The following is a 22,172-nucleotide window of genomic DNA, read 5'->3' on the forward strand; positions in this document are numbered from 1 at the left end:
CAAAGACTTCAAAGACTTTTAGGGGTATAAGAGAAGGACCCCTGACAACAGAAAATTAGATTCTACAATCAAGAGGAACCTCTGCTGGAAGAAGGACTGCTGGAGAACTGAAGGAAGATTGCCTTGCTGTGTGCTCTAAGGGCTGACCTGTTCTACTGTTCAACTAAAAGCTGAGAAGAAGAAAGGGACTTTGCTGTGTGCTGTGACTCTGCCTGCTTGAACCCAAAAGACTTTGCTGTGTGCTGTGTCTTCAACTTGAATCTCCAAGGGCCTGAGAAGAGCTGGCCTCCTGTTCCTGGAACCCAGGGTTAAAAGGTTACTAAAGAAACCCTAAGACGCTGTGAAGATCGTGCTGTTTTGACTGACTGCAGGATTTATGCCCAGCTGCTGGCCGTGGGCAGAGATCGGTGTGCTCATCGGCACATACTCTGTGAAAGGCGGGGGTCCGTGGTGTCTCCCGTCGTGAGCTCTGACCGAAAACGATCCTGTGGCTGTGAGGGCGATCTTGTTGTGACCTGTGCCCTTGTAAATCCCTTGACGCCTGATCATCGCCGCGGCCCGGGGGCCGGAAACACCCTCCGAACTTGCCGTCCCTGACCGGAGCTGCGGTAGCGAAGAACGAAGCCGCCACGCTCCCATTGGTCCAAAGGAACGAGCCCCCTCAGCAAACGCCGCGCTAGGATTGGCCTAGCGCCGCCGCATCATCACCGGAGCCGTGTCCTGGTTGGCCGCCGGCGTCTACAGTATTGAGGGCTTGTCCCGGGAGCCGCGCTATCATTGGCTGACTCCCGGGCATCTGTGGAGGCTCGCCTGTGTGCCGCGACCGGATTGGTCCACGTGAACGGGACCTTTCAGAGAGCCGTTTTGCACCGCCAAAGCCGGGGAAAACTGACCCGACCTCGCCGAGGGAGCGCCGTGAGTGCCCCCCTGACCCTGGCCTGAGTCGCTGCACGAAGCCCTGTGCTTGCTCCCCGCCACTCCTTGGAAGTGCTGAGAGCGGGCGGAGAGCAGCCGGGACCGGCCGGGGCGGAACAAAGTCTGCTCTGCTTGGCGCGAAGGCGCCGAAGTCATCGGTGAGAAGCGCTGGTATTGTTTGGGGCTAGTCAGCCTGAGGGGCTGAGTTTTAAAGTGCATAAACCGCTGGCATTACGTTAGTAAATCGTTTGATGAGCTAATTAGAGCCTAAGTCGAGGGTATTAGATTTCTACCGATTTTAAAGAGACTTGAGACTTTTACATAAGAACTTCCTAAATGCAAGTGCAACCATTGAGATTAAGTGCAACATTTTCCTAAAGAAGTAATTATCGTGTACTGTTGATTTTTACTGCTGCAACTAGATAAAGTTATATTTTTTATATATACTTACTTGTGTGGTCTCAGTTTGTGGTGGATTGGGGATTATTGTTGTGTTAAGTGCATTTATTATACACATTGCCTTAGGGGTAAGCCTGTCTGCTCGTGCCAAGCTACCTAGAGGGTGAGCAGGGGTTATCTTCTGTGTGTAATTTCTTCACCCTGACTAGAAGCAAGGGTCCCTACTTGGTCTAAGGTACTTACCTCTGCCAATTATAGACCCCCAGATTTAACAGGCACCTAATATTCTTGGGAGCAGAGTGAAATCCAGGGATTGTGGGGTTTTTTATGTGCAAGACAAAACACATAAGATTGCAGTGGTCAAGATGTATGATTGAAGTCTTTAAGGAATGGTGCATTACATTCCAATGATCACTATAGTGATCAGCAGGCAGGAGGCTGTTGTATTTTGAATGTTTTGTGGGAGGATCCACAGGACAGGTTGCATTGGTATTTTAGTGATGTGTACCACATGTATAGTGGTTACAAATGTGTTTCTTTTTTATCCACTTACTGCTTCTCGCTTTTGTATCCATTTTTTTCTTATCAGCTATTGTTTGTGGTAAACAGCATGTTATGAGAACTAACTATGATTTAGGCCTTTACTGCTTGGTACTGGTCAAGCTTTGATTCACAGCTATTGTTATATTTAGTGTCCTTTTCAGCATGCACATATATCTTTTCAACAACCTGAGTATGATATGTAGTCAATTTGTAGCAGTGCTGTGATAGTGTAGGTATTTGCTGAATATCCTTTTTTTATCAGGTAGGGTGTTCCACCATTTACAACTTTACATCAAGAAGGAACGTCCATCTAAGCGGGTTCTTTTCAAAGGGGGGGTGGTTAGGAAGTGGGATTATTTTGATATACGTGTTGTATTTTGGTTGCACAACTTAAATATGAATTATAGCGAATTTAGTCTAGTACTATATATAGTCCAATGCACTGTGTAATGCAGGAGGGTCTCCTTGTGTTAGGTAGCCAGGGCAGGGCCTTGCGTTTATTTAGGTAAAGGAAGAAACGTATGAGAAATATACAAATGTAAACCAATATGTTTGGAAAATGAGCTATAAACCCATAATATATCTAATTTTTAAAGAATTTTTTGGTGCTGGTGTCAAAACTTTCACTTACTGCACATCAGGCGATGATTGCAGACGTTTGTAATTTGGTGCAATACTGCAGAAGAGTGAAGTAAATTTGGATGCTGATCCATATTTCAGCTGTAAAGTATTTAAAGCAAATAACGACAATCTAAATCATATTAGCTCACCAGTCGATGTGAAATTAAATATTTTCAGAGACGGTAATTAAAATGTATTTAAAGGTGAGGTAAATTCAGCCAGTGGCATAGCCAGACCTTTGGCCCCTGCACTTGCCGCCACGCTGCAGCCGTAAGAAAAGGGGGGGGGAGGAAACCACCACTGCCGCATGTAAGAGCGGTTAGGAGATGGGAGAAACCACCACCCCCGCTACTCCAGTGAATTCAGCAGAAAATTTCATCGATAAAGTATTATTATAAAGGAAAACAAAATGCATAAAATGATAGACGAAGCAAAACCTTCACTTAGACTTTAAGCTGAGAGCAAAGCTCATAGGAAACTCTCACAACACAGCTTTCTTGATAAATATGTGTGCTCTATGTACTGTTTATTTCCATGTCTGTTTCTAAGAAAATGGTTCATCATGACCCTGGGCGTAGTACTACGCTACGCTCGCGGAGCGTGCCCAGTTTGCGCTACTACACGCTACGCGAATTGCACATAGCACAGTGCAAAAACACGTAGCAGGCATTTTTTGCTTGTTCGCGGTCCTTAACGCCAAGTTGGCGACCGCGAGCGAGCAAAATCAACATCCTGGCTAGACTTTTTCCTCGTTCCCGATCAGCAACATCAAGTTGCCGATCGCGAGCGTTTAAAATAAACCTCCCAGCGAGATTCTCAACACAGGGAGGTCAGGTTTCTCATTGCGAGTGATCGGGTATGCCAGTCTGTGTTGAGAAAGCTGCCGCTCGAGTACAAATCTACACGAGGGGCAGAAAACAACCGCTTGTACTGTGCAAGATACCATTTGCAATGATTGCACAGTGCGGACAAGCATCTGGCACTGTGCAATCAGTGCGAACAGCATTTCACTACCGCACTACGCAGTTCGCGTAGCGTGCGAAGTGAACTTCGCATAGCTACGCGTAGTGCTATTATGCAAACTACGCCCAGGGTTAGTTCATAATTGCTAGGCAGCGGCTCAACATAAAATTTCAATCATGGGTTTCCATTTTTCATCATGCACTGTTCTTAATGTTTTGACGTGCGTTTGTCAATGTATATGCCGAAGGTTCTGTGTATGCTGCCTCAACTATGTGTTTTACATGGTTAGCTGCAGCACTGAGGCCAAGACGGACGTGTGCATTTATGATATTTACTTAGAACAAAGACATGCATTATTGTCTGCAGTGCTCTATATAACTTAGCGCGAGTAATACCCGCAAGCTGCCTTCTGCCCTCGGCTTTGAATCGTTCGCTTTTATCATGCAGTAAAATGAGTCACCAACTTCATTGTATTATTTATATTGTATAATTTTCAGTTCTTGACTACCGAAATTACCGCAGTTACCAGAAACACAAGTGAGCGATACAACCGAAAATAACACAAGCAGAAGTGGTGCAAGAGAAAATCGAGTGCCATGCTGAAACATAAAACATGGCGCAAATGCATATAGCTGTCTGTTCCTGCAAGACACTCCCTGGCAGCGGAAATGAATAATTACAAAGCAGATATAGTGGTGATGCCAATAAAAGTCTGCAACGGGCAGAAAGCAATATTTAAAAAGGAGTACTCTCAAAGGTTAGATATGGATGCATGCACAAGAAACCTGTGCTTGACCAGTGCTCCTAAGCCTTAAACGGAAGTGAGGTATCGGCTGAGCCAACGAGTTAGGAGGTAGGCAAGAAGAGCAACAGTGGACTGAACCTATGGCAAGCAGGAGGCGGGAAATACATGGTTTGGATTGAAGACAAGAGGTCTTGCAGACAGCGCATGCACACTGATGCTGGACCTAAAAAAGACGAATCATGTTCCGTGAGTGTAGAAAGCACAGGGGCCATGATTATGAGTAGTTCAGTGTTTTTCGACCCCTTCTTAAACCGCTGTTTGCCGAGGGGTCTAATTACACGTTGGGTGATATTCACTGCATTCGGTAATTACTGAGTGCGTTCAATTTCTTCACTTCGTTACATTTCGGCAAGTAAAACCTGCTGGAATGTAAGAGGGGAAAAGTGTACGATATTTACCATACCACCATACCATGCAGATTTTGGTGTGGTAAGCACAAAAATGCACCATAATGGCGTAACGAAACTGGAGGGGGGCCCCCAGGCAAAGTACATGAAGGGCCCCCTTACCGACTTACTCTGGAGCTCTCAGGCAAGGGCTCTGCCTTGAGGAAGTCCCGAGGCGCTCGCCCCCTCCATGCACTGCCTTTGTTACGCCACTGATCCACATCATATTAACCAGATTCTTGTAACATACCCTAGGGTATAATTATTTATATGGTGGGTTAAAATCGGAATCAGGGCTTATATTACTTTGTTAAAAATGAGGAATTCTCTCCACTGTGTAAAATGAGATGCTTTTGATTCTTTCCCTCCTTTATTTTTCAACTACAGTAAATGTATAACAAAAGTACAACACATAGATAGCCTCCAAAATATGTACAAACATGTGGGGGACTGTATCTAAAGATGCATACTAACCTCATGTATGGACCTAAAGCAGCAATTTAAAGGAGCTACCCACAAACATTTTACAATACATCTCTAAAGCCAAGTAGATGTCATAGAACCAACTGCCAAGACCGTCTATTCTGGGTGAGATGCAGAACTTGTTAAAGAGAAACATTTCTCCACACTAGAGGGCCTCCTTAGGGGGCACTCAGAGAGTCTGATGTGTACAAGTTTCTTTAGTGATAATTGGAAGCTCGATAGGCGTCACCTTCTATAGACTTCACAGAGGCTTATCTGAGGCCAAGAAAGGTCCTTATGCAATTGTCCATATATATGTGTCTCCTTCACAAACTTTTCTGACCTTTGGCCCTGGAAAACCAGGAAAACATACCTGGCCCTGTACAGTCACCTCTGGGTCCTCTATTCATGAATGGTAATCTCTAAATTTGAATAACTACCTCTGGGGCTGCACACTCATCTCTAAGAATGTGCTTACTCATCTCTAAGAGTGTGCAGTTTTCTTTGGGCATGTACGACTATGTGTGGCCAGCAACAATTAGCTGGGATATTCAGCTGTCTTCTTTGGTATAACAAGACAATCAACCCTGAGCCGATGGCACTGCACTTTATACATTTTGTATTGGTTTTGTATATATCTGTATCAATTCTTTGTGGCAGATTTACGAGTCCCTTGCGCTGCCAGTGTGTCACTTTTTGTAACGCACCGGCAGCGCATTTTTCTGCCCCAAATTTAAAAGGACAGAAAAAGCCACCCTGCATGGATTTTCCTGTCCTTGTAAATACGGCCCCTTTACACACAGCACTTTGTGTGAAATGGGCGTTCCATGGGTGTTGCTGTGGGTCTTCCCATGCAATACCCATTGAACCAGACACATTTACAGATTTACAAGAAATCTTAAATCTGGAAGTGCGTCAGAATGCTACGCCTCCCCAGGGAGGCGTAGGGAGGCGCAACGAGGAGAAATGTATTCATTCCCCTTGTTTTTTTCCTCTTTCTATGCGTGCTGCATTCTGCAGCACACATAGAACATGGAAATGACCTCTAATGATTGTTCATGTACAGGATGGTGTCTCTTCCTTACATAAACAATCCTTTAAATCAATTACGTTTTACAAGTTCTTTTTGTGCCAATGCAGCACACTTAGAAGTTCCTGCACATGAACAGTCATCCCTGAGACGCAGGCATCCTTGCACCATGGCGCAAGGGTGCTTGTGTTGGCACATTGTAGCAGTTTGTGCACCAGCTTAAGGAGAAGCACAGAGATGCGACATCTTGTAGTAAATATGTTGCATCCCTGTGCTTCAAAACTAACACGCCGCATTGCATTAGTTTATTGTAAATCTGCCCCTTTGTTTTTATCATATCTTCTCTTGCTGTTTTGAATCAAGGAATCTTCTTCTATTGTAAAGCTCAAGGAGCATTTGTTAGCCGATTCATATCTGCATGCCAATCCGTTTGATAATGCTGCTATATCAACTGACATTTAAGCAAAAGACAACGGTCCTTGACAAGGAGAAATAACACTTCCAATAATTATAGGCCACAATATGCACTATAATGAACAAGTAGTCCAGCCGGACTATAGAATTTATTCGATAGTTAAATAGGTTAAATCCAACAAAACAACAATAAAGCAGTGGGACACAGTCCTGTATCCACAGTGCTACACAAACAGTACACAGTACACTTAACTAGGGTATTTCAGGCATTTACAGGAACAGGAGCAAAAAGGTAATTTTACAATATATTTGCTTCACATATGTGGAAAACACATGATTTTTTGGCACATCATAGTGAACTAGTGTTTAAACCCCATATTATGTCGACGGCGTTTCGATCCAATTATTAATAATGGATCATCATCAGGACATTCATTGATTGCCTGAATTTAAAGGCCTGTATTGACAGGAAGGAAGGGAAGGGAACATATAACAAATAATTAATCAACTGTATTACTCATAGAACAGTTTAAATGCATTCTCATACCATGCTTGGGGTGCTATTGGTCATCCATGTGAAAGGTGTCAGGCAACCTGTGCCAAGCATCCACGCCGCATTAGTGATCAAAACATGCCACGATGGTAATTCGTGTCGTGAACAGCGCGCATTTCTTATCGGTGCCTAAAGCATGCCGAGGTGGTACATATCAGAATTGTGGAAAGTGATGGGCCGCCAATGCAATTAACGCTTTTGTGCATCGGGTTACTAGTGAGAATATACAGGAGTGGTTTAATTACATAAGCGAGATGGCACTTCAGAATCAGAAGTAGTCGGGCTTCCAGTTGTGGAGCCTGGGAAGGGTCAGGCTGAGGATTCAATTCGGCTGGCCGGAGGGTAGGCGTGTGATGCCTACGGGTGGTAAAGCCATAGTTAGCCGGGGCTAGCTTATGTGACTAGCGGTAAGCTGATGGATATTAGTTGGAGTGGCTTACCTCGTAATTTAAGTTTAACACGTTGACTAGAGGAGTTAACCCACAACAAGGGTGGTTGGTAGGAGGCCTGGTGATGAATGAGGCGGATAATGCCTGCGGGGAGCGTACAAAAGTCGAATCAAAATAGGCACAGCTCCTACGTAATTGGTGAAATTATACGAGCTACTTGGGTGAAGGGCTTACCTCGCGATAAGGTTAACCAGGAAACCGAAAGGGATAAGGAATAACGCGCTGCCGGTGATTCATTTACCGGTATTGGATGCAGTCAAGATTGTAGATCCCGGTGAGGGTACCTAAAGTCGGGATTAATTATTAATTTTATCATGCGTGCCAGGGTGCACTGAACGGGCGGTTTGTTACGCCTTGTCAAACCGGGCTGCTTACCTACGGAATCGATGATTCCAAGCCCCTGCTACGGAGCGTGGTAGCCTGTAGTAGGGCTCCTGTGGAGAGATTGGAATACCGTATAAGCTCCACATAAGGCCATAGTCCGCGATCTTAACCCAAGGGAAGGAAGGAGATTAACCGCTTACCTGAAGCTCACAGTGGAACTACCAGAACCGTCCCGGTGCACAGTCGCGCCATGGAACGCCAGTGTGTGGGCGGGCTTGGTAGAAGTCAGCGCGCCGGCCATATTGGGGTGGGAAATTGGCGCAGTATGGCGGCCATGTTGGTGGGGGCAGCAGGTAGAATGTGGCAGACATATTGGAAGGGTTATAAAGATAGTCACAAGCAGTGCTATAAAGGGGTGACGGGATTATATAAGTGAAGTGGAAAATTCTAAAAAGCATGCAGGTGACTTGAATGACATTATAAAACCAGTAAGTCGAAAGGATTAAATTTACGCAAGCAATTGGTAGGTTTACATTATCACAGAAGTGAGGTCCAAACATTAATTCCGAGACTAAGCAACTGATTTTCACAAGAGTGAGGTCCAGTCCTCATTACGATTAAGACGTTCTCGCCTGTGTCCAATGAATTGAAAAAAAGCATACTTAGACACTGGCCTACTTTGAGCGCAGGTGCCCTGTATTATGACCGCCCCTTGTTTGCTTTCAAAAAGAGTTCTAACCTTAAAGATCACCTGGTCAGAGCTGCTCTTCCCATCCCCCCGACTTTGAGCACAATAGACTCCCTATGGACCCAAACACCACTAGTGGGACATGCTAAATGCGGTTCATGTAAAGTATGTGAGTTTACCATTAAAGGCAAGTCTTTTATATTTGACAAAGTTACTATCCAATGTAAAAAATTTACTAACTGCAATAGTAGTGATGTAATTTATTTGATCCACTGCCCTTGCAAATTATTAAACGTGGGACAAACGAGGCAAAAAATCAAGACAAGGATTTGCCAACACCGCAGTCGTATTTGCTGTAAAACTCCCAACGCCCCATTGGTGGATCACTTCACCGACAAAGGACACACAGACAATGATTTGAAATGGACTGTCCTTAAATCCGTGAAGCTGCCACCCCGTGGAGGTGACATTGGACTCTTGCTTAACAAAGAAGAACTCAAAATGATCCTACTTCTGGATAGTATACGAAGTGGACTTAATCGTAATGAGGACTGGACCTCCCTCTTGTGAAAATCAGTTGCTTAGTCTCGGAATTAATGTTTGGACCTCACTTCTGTGATAATGTAAACCTACCAATTGCTTGCGTAAATTGAAACCTTTCGACTTACTGGTTTTATAATGTCATTCAAGTCACCTGCATGCTTTTTAGAATTTTCCACTTCACTTATATAATCCCTTCACCCCTTTATAGCACTGCTTGTGACTATCTTTATAACCCTTCCAATATGTCTGCCACATTCTGGCTGCTGCCCCCACCAACATGGCCGCCATACTGCGCCAATTCCACACCCCAATATGGCCGGCGCGCTGACTTCTACCAAGCACGCCCACACACTGGCGTTCCACGGCGCGACTGTGCACCGGGACGGTTCTGGTAGTTCCACTGTGAACTTCAGGTAAGCGGTTAATCTCCTTCCTTCCCTTGGGTTAAGATCGCGGACTATGGCCTTATGTGGAGCTTATACGGTATTCCAATCTCTCCACAGGAGCCCTACTACAGGCTACCACGCTCCGTAGCAGGGGCTTGGAATCATCGATTCCGTAGGTAAGCAGCCCGGTTTGACAAGGCGTAACAAACCGCCTGTTCAGTGCACCCTGGCACGCATGATAAAATTAATAATTAATCCCGACTTTAGGTACCCTCACCGGGATCTACAATCTTGACTGCATCCAATACCGGTAAATGAATCACCGGCAGCGCGTTATTCCTTATCCCTTTCGGTTTCCTGGTTAACCTTATCGCGAGGTAAGCCCTTCACCCAAGTAGCTCGTATAATTTCACCAATTACGTAGGAGCTGTGCCTATTTTGATTCGACTTTTGTACGCTCCCCGCAGGCATTATCCGCCTCATTCATCACCAGCCCTCCTACCAAACACCCTTGTTGTGGGTCAACTCCTCTAGGCAACGTGTTAAACGTAAATTACGAGGTAAGCCACGCCAACTAATATCCTTCAGCTTACCGCTAGTCACATAAGCTAGCCCCGGCTAACTATGGCTTTACCACCCGTAGGCACCACACGCCTACCCTCCGGCCAGCCGAATTGAATCCTCAGCCCGACCCTTCCCAGGCTCCACAACTGGAAGCCCGACTACTTCTGATTCTGAAGTGCCATCTCGCTTATGTAATTAAACCACTCCTGTATATTCTCACTAGTAACCCGATGCACAAAAGCGTTAATTGCATTGGCGGCCCATCACTTTCCACAATTCTGATATGTACCACCTCGGCATGCTTTAGGCACCGATAAGAAATGCGCGCTGTTCACGACCCGAATTACCATCGTGGCATGTTTTGATCACTAATGCGCCGTGGATGCTTGGCACAGGTTGCCTGACACCTTTCACATGGATGACCAATAGCACCCCAAGCATGGTATGAGAATGCATTTAAACTGTTCTATGAGTAATACAGTTCATTAATTATTTGTTATATGTTCCCTCCCCTTCCTTCCTGTCAATACAGGCCTTTAAATTCAGGCAATCAATGAATGTCCTGATGATGATCCATTATTAATAATTGGATCGAAACGCCGTCGACATAATATGGGGTTTAAACACTAGTTCACTATGATGTGCCAAAAAATCATGTGTTTTCCACATATGTGAAGCAAATATATTGTAAAATTACCTTTTTGCTCCTGTTCCTGTAAATGCCTGAAATACCCTAGTTAAGTGTACTGTGTACTGTTTGTGTAGCACTGTGAATACAGGACTGTGTCCCACTGCTTTATTGTTGTTTTGTTGGATTTAACCTATTTAACTATCGAATAAATTCTATAGTCCGGCTGGACTACTTGTTCATTATAGTGCATATTGTGGCCTATAATTATTGGAAGTGTTATTTCTCCTTGTCAAGGACCGTTGTTATTTGCTTAATTGATACCCCAGGTCCTTGCTTACCTAGAGGGTTCCCTTGTCCTTTAGTAATGCTATATCAACTGACTGCACTTTACTGTTTTTACACTTTTTTAGTATTTACATGTACGAAAGGTAAGTTTTATTTTGTCTTCTCTTTTATGGACATATTTAGCAGAATACAGATCTTTTGATTTGATTTGAGTGAAGTAATGTATAACAATGGCAGAAGGCATAACACAGTCCCACGCTAATCACCAGAAAATGCCTGTGTTGGCCCTGGAGGTCTTTAGTAGGAGCACAAGGCGTACATTCAACTTAACTCTCCACCCATCTCCACAAAATTCATTTACAACTGTCACTTAGCACAGTTACCATGCCAATGTTACAAGAACAGAGTAAGTGTGCACTGTCACATGAGTAACGAGGACAGGGATAGGGAAAGACAAGACGCAATTAAGACATTAATATCAAGGTTCACTTTATGTGGTAAAAAAATATGGCTCTATCTTACAACTGAAATAGTCCACCAGGCTCTAAATAAGCCATTTAGTCTTTGGCAAAAAAAATGAGTTCCACTTTCTCTTGGTAGCTGCCTGGGACAAATTTGAAATTAGAACAATGCAACAAGTATCCATAAAATAGACTTACCTTGCCTCAGCACTCTAGTCCTGCGACGCTCTGTACATCCAACACCTACAGAAATCAGACAACAGACCAAGTTAGATACAGAAAATAGACTAGAAGAAAGGATGAAGCAAGAAAGCGAAAAAAGGTCAAGAAGGAAGGGACAAAACAATCCCCCATTGCCACACTCCAAAGTATCTGTGTGAGTATCTCTGTCAGCTGCATACGTGCGGATAACAATCCAGACAAAGCCTTCTAGTTTACCAGTTCTCCAGCACTCAACACTAGGATTTTCATTTGGACTGTACACCTTGATTGCCTTTTCTTCTCTACACATCTAATGCTACAAACGTTTCTTGAAGGTGTACTTGGTTTGAACTCAAGGACAGATTTCTCACAGTTGGCTACGTTCCTCCTCTCATTCGAAGCTTGGCTAACAGATCACCAACCAATTTAAATTTAACCTAGACAAGACAGTTTCTGCACCTCATCTTTGCCTCTCCTGCTTCGCCCTTCTGGCAGCACTAGAGATTTCCCCAATGCAGGTCACCTTTGCCAAGTTCCTTGGGTTTTTGATGGATAACAGGCTTCATCCAAGTCTGTACTTCAAAAACATAATCAAGAACACCCCAGCTCAGGCTCATTGGTATATCAAAAGCTGCATCCGCGAAAAAAAATACTTTTGACATTTTGTAAAGGCATTTATAATGTATCATGTCAACTGTAGCATTGCTCTCCTGGCCTGACTAGATTTGAAGGGACACCCCTCCCTAAGGTATCCTTCATACCACATCACTTTTATCGTGAAAGCTCTTAAATTGTCGCACATAAGAAAGCCTAGCTATAATCCACCTCCCTTAAGTCCGGCCACCAGAACATTCCAAAAATACATTGTTCAAAAACCAAACTTCTTGAGCGGTCCGCCAGGCCGGACTGCGTGGACAACAGACGTTTTTTCGGACTTCGTCAACGTGAGGACCAGGCAGAACAACGCAGCCATTTTAAGCAACACAGCGGGGAAAAAACAAGCCCCACCGCCTCAGCGGAAGAAGGCTGCTTGAGACTGCGCACGCGACAGCACTTGCAGCCAATCAACAGAGCTCCCGGCAAAGAGAGGCTTCGAGGGCGGGGCTTGGTGTCTGAACCTGCGTCACTGCTTGAGGCCTTCAGCACCAGATCCTTCTTTGGAAGATGATGAATTTTAGGCCTTAAAATAGCATGGCTTCGCCAGAGGAAACTCTAGCACATGGAGAGCTGTAGAAGGCACCACAGGCAAGTAATAAAGACACTGTCCTTCAGGTTATTCACTAAGCAGTACCAGTTGAAATGTGAAGCTCTGCATGTTTGTTACCTTGTGCATGCATGACATTTAAAAACTGTCAAATGGGAGAGTTTGACCAAAAATTGGGGGAGTGTATTTTTCCTATTGATTTATATCGAATCAGAGGCAATTTCAGGCGGGAAACAGGTAAAATAAAGCCTTTTTTTGGCTGCAGAAATCGTGATTCTCCTGCCTCAAATGGGCCAGCTGGCATGCATGATTATGTAGTGAGACTCAGCTGTCTGAAGAGCGGACTATGCGCATATATAAAATTTACTATAGTCCTTAACTCCTTGCATTTCTTGCTCCAAACGCTTCCCTGCCACAATTGACGGTATGAACTGAATGCTCCGAGACCTTATGCAGCAGAAACAACTGCATAGTGGGATGGAAAATGTTATAATTCAAAATGCGGTGCAAAGTCAAGCAGGAATGACAGGAGCAGGCTGTCCAGCCCCCAGCAGACTGCACTCCCACCACTTCCATAACCTGCACTGTGCTATCTTTCATAGGTCGTTATGCAGTGCTGTCCATCAGTGAATGCACTGTACCTTGGCAGCCCTGAAATGATGCTTGACTGAAGGCCTTATTCAATGCTCAAAATGTGTAGTTCATTTACACAAATGTTAACTGCTCCATGGAAGTGGTTGTGCTCTCATGTTCAGACAATATGTGTAAACTTCCTCAGGTTTCTGTTTCCCCAATTTGCACTGGCTCAAATCGTTTCGTTATCCCGATTATTTCAAACTGAATTATTAACACGGACAAGTGAGCCACTGTGTGCTATGCACTCCTGGACTATAACACACCCTGAAGTGACAAGAATGTGACATGTAGCGCTGCACAAGACGCCTAAATAAATAAAGAAAATGATGGTTAGAGACTTTCTTGCTCAAACCACCATAGCTTTGACCCTGCTCATACTTAGTCTCTAGGTTTACACATACCCTTTTACCCTTCTTCCTCCTGTGTGCATTATGGCCACCCAGTGTACCCATTTCCAGCCGGCTCGTTATTGTCAGCCCTTGCATGGCATCCAGCATTTTAGTTTCTCACTATATCACCATTCTCACAAGTAGTACCTCTGGCATTATTCACTGGTGCCTTTAAGAGTAAATGAATACAAGAAAGGGAACACTGGTAGACAGGAGTAGGAAGATAAACAGGTTAAACATTTATATATTTACATTTTTTATCAGGAGGTAGGGTCAGTAAGGGATACTAAGAGGGGGCAAAAGGGAGAAAAATAGCAAGCCAATGCAAGGTAGCTAAACAAGGAGGGAGAAAGGAAGGCTGAATAGTGAGAACGAAGCAATGCTGTTGAGAGAATTACCCAGGATTGTAAATGAAGCAAGGTGAGAGGAGCAAGGAAAAGGAGATGGGGAAATAGAAGGGGTAGGAGACTGAAGTTAGACTTAGGGCGATGAAGGGGAATGACAGTAAGAAGCAGGGAGCAAAAGACAGGACGGATGACTGGAAAATCATGGTGTTTTTATGGTTGGATAACAGGAGACGAGGGATCAGGAGAAAGGGTGAGTTCAGAAGAGGGGAATATTGTGGGGGAAACGTTGTGGAAAAGGTACAATAAAATGAACAATGTCATGTAAAATTCCCAATTCCCAAAACATGAGGGGGGAACCCATCAAACTCTTCTAGAAACGGTTGGGCACGTTTGCATTACTGAGTTGCTCTGTCCATTATGGGGGCTGGCATGATAACATTTGCTAATGTTGGTTTTGGGTCCTAGTCAGGCCTTTGCGTCCTAACACTCGGTACACAAATACACATATATATTTGAAAGTGGTAGTTGCTACTGTGTAGTTATGGTATTGCTGCACTTTCCAGGATTTTTTGATTCGCCTAAAAATGCGTGCCTTATGGACAGATTTGCACCAAATGTAATACTCAGTCAGCATATGCAGTTGAGTTGTGGTATGCACATTTTTTAGCACCTTCACAGAGGTGAAAAAAAATTGAACGCGGGAGCAAAAAAGATGCATTTCTCATTTTAGCTTCCATAACAAATGTTATTGTTTTTATAGAACAAACTTAGCTATAAATTAGACCTTTACTCAGAAATCATGCATTCATGGTTTAGAAGAATCTGTTCAGTAGTTGTTTAGTTTTTGAGCTATTAATTTCTGAAATAGGTTCATGGTTGACTTCAAAAGATAACATTTTTGCATTTCGGAAAGCCAACTATGTATTTGCGTATAACTTTTGCACTTTGTGACAAACATGCATAAAATTTAGCAGACACCTATAAAATTCAAAACAGAATAATTCTTTTAGAGAGCCTGGTTTTATTTATCCTAATGACATAGGAAGTCCTTGAGTGCCAGCAAAATGTCTGACAAAAACGTTAAGGACAGAGAGCTGTTCCCTCCCTCAGTGATGGAAATTTACCCAGCAGTTCACTTCTTGGGCAAAGTGAGCAGTCATGTATTCATTATACGTGCAACAACTTCTCCTGGTACATTTCATTACATTTGTAAAACAGTGAATCCTTTCCACTGCGTATACATCCTTGAGAAACCCTTGCAGAATGAGAACATCATATCTAAATCCCTGATCTTCCCATGCTATTCTAAGCTGAGCTCTTGAAAACATACCTTTCATTATTAGTTGCTAACGGTTAAGCATGCAATAGTGCTGCAGGAATGTATTTACATGACTTTAAGCAAGATGGAGTCAGTTCAGAATTCACAATTGCTGCCCGCTGAACAACAGTACTTTGATCTGGGCTTGCATAGAAGAAGATGCAAGGTGCAGCCGAAGCGATGTGTCGTTGCCAACCAACTCAGTTGGCAAGATTCATCGAGATTCTCCATGCAGTGGTGCCGATGATCCAGTTACCATGGCGAGGCACCGGTTCCGAAGCTGATGCATGGCTACTGCTCCAGCAGCAAGAGATGCATCGATTCCGAATGCAATAAGCTCAGTTCCACGCTTCGAGGAGGATGCAGCGGTTCTGACCCACACACAGGCAAAGATGCACCAGATCCGATGAGGCGCTGAGGGGGGTGGTGCTGCTACTGCTCGAAGAGCCAGGTCTTGAGGAGCCTTCTGAAGGTGAGCAGGTCTTGGGTCTGCCGCAGGTGGGTGGGGAGGGTGTTCCAGGTCTTGCCGGCGAGGAAGGAGAAGGATCTGCCGCCGGAGGTGGTTCGTTGGATGCGCGGGACGGCGGCAAGGGCGAGACTGGCAGAGCGGAGTTGCCGGGCAGGGGTGTAGAAGCTGAGTCTGTCCTTCAGGTAGGCTGGTCTGGTGTTGTGAAGTGCTTTGTGTGCGTGGGTAAGGAGTTTGAAGGTGATCCTCTTGTTGACGGGGAGCCAGTGCAGGTCTCTTAGGTGGGAGTTGATGTGCGTGCGGCGAGGGACGTTGAGGATCAGTCGGGCTGAGGCGTTCTGGATGCGTTGTAGTCGTCGCAGGTGTTTGGCCGGGATGCCTGCGTAGAGTGTGTTGCCGTAGTCCAGCCTGCTGCTGACGAGGGCTTGGGTCACTGCTCTTCTTGTTTCTATCGGGATCCACTTGTAGATCCTGCTAAGCATGCGGAGGGTGTTGTAGCAGGAGGAGATGGCGCTGGCCTGCTTTGACATGGAGAGGGAGAAGTCGAGGATGAATCCTAGGTTGCGTGAGTGGTCCGTGGGTGTTGGCGCTGCTCCCAGTGTGGTCGGCCCCCAGGAGTCGTCCCACTAAGATGGGGTGGGACCTAGGATGAGGACCTCCGTCTTGTCGGAGTTCAGTTTCAGGGGGCTGTTCCTCATCCACTCGGCGATGGCCTTCATTTCCTCTTGGAGGCTGGTTTTGGTGGTGTGCGGGTCCTTGGTGAGGGAGAGGATGATCTGGGTGTCGTCGGCGTAGGAGATGATGTTCAGGTCGTGCTGGTGGGCCACTTGTGCGAGGGAGGCCATGTAGACATTGAACAGGGTCGGGCTCAGGGATGAGCCCTGGGGTACGCCACAGATGTTGTCGGTGGCTTTGGATAGGAAGGGCGGGAGGCGGACTCTCTGGGTTCTGCCGGATAGGAAGGACGTGGTCCAGGGCCTTCTTCTGGATTCTGGCTTCTTGGAGGCGTGTTCTTAGTGTGCGGTGGCAGACCGTGTCGAAGGCGGTTGACAGGTCCAGGAGGATGATGGCTGAAGTTTCGCTGTTGTCTAGCTGGCGCCTGATGTCATCTGTGGCGGGCATAAGGGCAGTCTCGGTGCTGTGGTTGCGTCTGAATCCGGACTGGGATGGGTCCAGGATATTGTTGTCCTCGAGGTGGCGGGTCAGCTGCGTGTTGGCGATTTTCTCGATGACCTTCGCCGGGAAGGGGAGCAGGGAGATGGGCCGGGAATTCTTGAGGTCTTTGGCGTCCGCCTTGGGTTTTTTGAGGAGGGCGTTGATTTTGGTGTGCTTCCAACTTTCCGGGAATGTCGCTGTGTCGAAGAAGATGTTGATGATCTTCCGCAGTTAGGGTGCGATGGTTGCGTCAGCTTTGTTGTAAATGTGGTGTGAGCAGGGGTCTGACGGGAATCCTGAGTGGATGGAATTCATGACCTTGCGTGTCTCTTCGCCGTTGACGTGGCACCAGGAGGTCAGCTGGTTGGTGCCGGGGGCATTCGGGGTGTGGTCTGATGCGGTCGGAGCGGATGAGGAGTTGAAGCTGTCGTGGATGTCGGCGATCTTGCGATGGAAGAAGGTGGCCAGTGAATCGCACAGATCTTGCGAGGGCGGGATGTCGTTGGTGTTGGCGCTGGGGTTCCTTCACTATGTTGAACAGTTCTTTGCTGTTGTGTGCGTTGTTATCCAGTCGGGCTTTGAAGCACGATCTCTTGGCTGTTCTGATGAGGTGGTGATGTCGGAGGGTAGGTTCTGGGTGAGGGTGGAGGTCAGCTGCTCTTTGGTGATTTTGCTCCAGCAGGCGCGAGGCAGCTGTTGTGTGCGGTGGTGCGTGGTTGGTTTCTTGAAGGTGAAGTGGATGTATCGGTGGTCAGTCCAGTGGAGTTCGGTGGTGTGGTTGAAGGCGACGTGGGTGCTGGTGGAGACGACGGGGTCGAGCGTGTGCCCGGCGGCGTGGGTGGGTTCAATGACGAGTTGTCGGAGGCTGAGGTTGGCGATCAGGGCGGTGGAGTTGGCGTCGTTGTTGTTTTCGAGGTGGAAGTTCAGGTCCCCGAGGAGGATGTAATCCGTGGAGGCGAGTGCGTGGGTGCTGGCGAGGTCGGCGACGCGACGGAGTCACTGAAGAGGGCCCGGGGTCCAGGGGGTCTGTAGATGAGTGCTCCTCTGAGGGTGGTGTTGGGGTCGGTGTGGATCCGGAAGTGAAGGTGTTCGGCGGAGTTGTGGGAGTTGTCTGCGAGGGTGTGGACCTGGAGGGTGGACTTGTGGATGATGGCTATTCCTCCTCCCATCCCGTTGGTGCGGTCTCTGTGGGAGATCTTGTAGCCGTCCGGGATGGCTATGGCGATGTCAGGTGCCGATGAGTCATTCCACCAGGTCTCGGTCAGGAAGGCAACGTCTGGGGCTGTGGTGTCGAGCCGGTCCCAGAGCTCGATGGCGTGTTTGCGTGCAGAGCGGGTGTTGAGGAGTATGCAGTGGAGGTGCTTGGGTCCATTCCTTGGGGTTTTGGTGGTTCTGTCGCATGTGAAGTTGCAGGTGAGGCAGGAGAAGGGTCCGTGGGTGCGTTTTGGGGCGACCTGGAAGTAGTGGTGGTCTTGGCCGATGTTGAGAGCGTGGAGAGTTTTGGCGTCGTATCGGATTCTGGCGTTGTGGCCTGTGCGGGGACCAGGGGTTCTGGCGCTGGTCGCGGTCCATGCGTGGACGGGCACAGACGGGCTTGCCTTGGCGTGCCTTCGGCGTGCAATCAGCGAGCCCGCTGCGAGAGTCCGCTGCGCATCCTGGCAGTGGCCGGCATTTAAGGTGGGGAGGGAGGGAGAAGCAGCTGGGAGGCGGGAGCGGGGGGGGCGAGAGGGCGAGGCAGCGGGACCAGCGGCGGGAAGAGAGCGGGCACAGAAGCAAAGAAGCGGGTGTGGGGGGGAACAATACTGGGCTACAGTGGCAGAAAATACAAGCAATGGAGACAGAAATAACAATGTACAAGAATGGAAACAAACAAAACTGAAGGCTAACCAAAACGGCACAAAGGTCCTGGGGCACTGAAGACTTGAGCACGCAGAGAACGGCAGCAGCGGGGCGAGCTCACACAGGTGGTGCTGCTCGGCAGTAGGGGGTGCGACCTGGCCTGCAAGCGGGGTCTGGGGTCACCTCCTCATTTGACCGAAAAAGGTGCCCCCTTCACGGTGAACGACCATCCACCACCTGGACCTGCGTCCCGTGGAACAAGTAACCTTTTTGGGCCAATCCCTACCTGCTAAAAAGGTGCCCCCATCACAGTGAACGACCATTCACCACCTGGACCTGGTTCCTGTGTAAACATGCAACATTTTTTGGGGCCATCCTTGTCAAAGAAAAGTCCCCCCCTCACGGCAAACGACCATCCACCACATGTACCTTTGTCCTGTGTAAGCAATTAGCATCTGCGGGCCAATCCCTGTCCGCAAAAAGGTGCCCCCATCGCAGTGGCCGCAGATACGCCGACCTGTGTCCCAAGCAAACAAGCAAAATGTTTTGGGCCAAACCATTGGACAACACAAGGTGCCCACCTTGCAGTGAACGACCATCTACCCCTTGAACCTGCGTCCCTTGTAAATAATAGACAGGTAAGGTGGCTCAGTGGACTAAAGCAGCCACTGCAAGGGCATGTGTTCGACCTCATAGTCACAGGTTCAAATCTTGGTGGGTCCACTCAGCCTTTCATCCATTTGAGGTCGATAACATGAGTACCATTGAGTTGGGTAACAATAAACATCTGTTATTCAGTGCCAGGACACCTTCGGGTAATCGTGAGCTTTACAAATACATCTGTTATGTTATAACATTTTTGACCATTCCTTGTCTATAAAAAGGTGCCCCAATGCAGTGAACGACCATTCACCACCTGGACCTGCATCCATGTAAACACAGAACCTGCTCGGGCCAATCTACGTCCATGAGAGGTGCCCCTGTTCCCCGTAGACGACCATCCACCACCTGCACCTGTGACCCAATGTAAATAATGAACAGTTCCCGAACAATCCTTGTCCATGACAGGTGCCCCCTTTTGAATAAGACCACCCATTTCTCCTTGAAAACAGTCTCATAACCAGTGGGCCCTGACTCTCTGTTATATAGCACTTCGCAACACCAGCCTCCACCAAGTGTGGACAGCCTATCCGACAAGCCCACCCTGCGCATTCGGTAAGCCGTGATGTAAAGCATGCCACCTCCTACGTCATCGCCGGAAGCCTGGCTCCCTCTCAGGAGACATCGAATACCGTTGATTCATGGCCTCCAGCTAACCGGGAAGGACCTCCTGGCCCCGACATCCCCCTCCACACCCGCCTCTGTGACGTTATTGGGTATCCGGTCCCCCTGTCCCCGGTGGAACCTGTCAGGTATATATCGTCCCGCGGTAACCTGCACCCCCCCCCCTCCCCCGGATCCATCTGCTCTGCCCACATCTCCGCTTCTGAAGTCAGCCCACGTAATGCTACCAAAATCGCCAGCACGCCCCCGCCGCGGGTAGTGTATGCATCTTGCGTGGACACCACCCCCTGGCTTCGCCACATTTGGGCCCACCTTGACCAGCCTCCACACCTGTCGTAGCCCAGCAGAAACAACCCCTCAGTACTCTCGCCCTGCACTGCGCCCCTAGCTGCCGCCAGGGCAAGTGCCCGGCCCCTGAGCCTCACCATATGTGTCCCCAATGCTTTGCTACCAATGACCGCTTGTGTGCCGACCGGCACCTCCGGCTCCATGTGGGCTCGTGATCAGTGACCCCTTGTTGTCACTCGTCTCTCCCTTGGTTACCATATTGTCCTCTCGGACCCATGCCACCCAACGCTTGGTTCCAATCATTTCTCCTGCCGCAGCAGCACTTGTATCTCCGCAACATCCCTCACCAATAACACACCTCAGCTGGCCAGCTGAAGACCCCACGTATCGGTTTCCCCGTCCCCAGGCCTCAGAAATAATCTTGTACCTGAGGGTCAGTCCAGGACCTCCTCAGTTTGCCAGGAGCTGCTGCTCCCTCAGTCTAAGGGCCCTCAGGTTAGTCTGTGGCCGTACTTGACTCCTGCAACAACATTGAAACAGTCTGGTTACAATGCACCCCCACCCCCAAGCCCTGTAGCAAATCCTCTCAGCCTCAGCCCCTTTCACCTCAACTGCCATCCCACACCACAACCCCGTCGCACATCGTCCCATAGCTCCCACTACCTCCCTCAACACCCATGCCAACCGACCCCCACTCCTATCCACAACATCCATGCCATCTCACACAAATTATCATCAAAACTTTGCAAAATTCAGAACGGTGCATTGTGCGCTACATGATCCCTCGACGGAGGGCAGGCCGCCGCAGATCCCCTTACTGCTTCTAGCCAGTGCTCTGAGGCTGTTGTGTGCCCCGCTGGCATCCCAGCTACTGCCGGGCTCAATCCCCGGTCCTGGATACCCTCCCCACCAGGTCACTCCAACCAGGTGGGCCCCAAGCACCATAGGGCCTCGTGGCGTGCAGGCAGTCCCTTGTCCCTGCCCCAAGTACCCCATAAAATTCTGCCTGCAGACCCCAACAGCGCCCCTGGCCCCGCCCCCCACCTATCTATCAGGCAGCAACCCCGCTAGGACCCGATCTTGCCCCCCCCTGCTGGTCCCCCCTAGTGCACCGGCCTCCCCCCCTGGTGGGGTGCAAGTCCGCTGGTAGGGAGGCCCCAAATAGCCCGCAAAGCCTGAGGGCTCCCCTGTTGTAATCCGAAGTCCAATCATCACAATGCCCCGCAGGTCTCTAAAGTCCCCCCTCCCAACCCTAAACGGACGGCCAACTCCCTACAATTGTGCGAGAGCAACACCTGTTCTCTCCCGCAAACCGTCGCCCGCGCCCCCCTCCACTCACAGCCTGGCTCTGCATCCAGCGTGCAAATGTGCAGAAGCCCGGCCCTCCCTCCCATGCCTCCAGACGATCCTGGGCCTCCAACCGAGCTGCGCACTCAAGAGTCCGCCCCCCTACCATGTGGGTAATTACGGCATGCATAAAGCATAGAGAGCTGCAGCGGTCAGGCGCGTGCAAGGCTCCGCCGCCCGCCTCCCACCTCCCGGTCACCAGAAAAAGGTTGCCCCCTACCTGCTGACAGCCGTCGCTCCCGGTGGTGGCTCTCACGCACCAGCCACCACAGCAGC

The 22,172-nt window shown here is 48.1% G+C and overlaps 1 protein-coding gene across 1 annotated transcript in view; it reads right to left on the minus strand.

Moving 5' to 3' along the window:
• LOC144792883 (paramyosin, short form-like) overlaps positions 1-12,607 on the minus strand; it is a 404,104-nt gene extending 391,497 nt beyond the window's left edge. The window contains exons 1-2 of the mRNA XM_078668089.1: positions 12,505-12,607; positions 11,621-11,665 (exon numbers count right to left, since the gene is read on the minus strand). The gene's annotated coding sequence lies outside the window, so the exon portion shown is untranslated. The remainder of the gene's footprint in view (positions 1-11,620; positions 11,666-12,504) is intronic.
• Between the last annotated feature and the right edge of the window lie 9,565 nt (positions 12,608-22,172).

This window comes from Lissotriton helveticus, chromosome 11 (assembly GCF_964261635.1).
Source record: "Lissotriton helveticus chromosome 11, aLisHel1.1, whole genome shotgun sequence".
NCBI classification, from domain to species: Eukaryota; Metazoa; Chordata; class Amphibia; order Caudata; family Salamandridae; genus Lissotriton; species Lissotriton helveticus.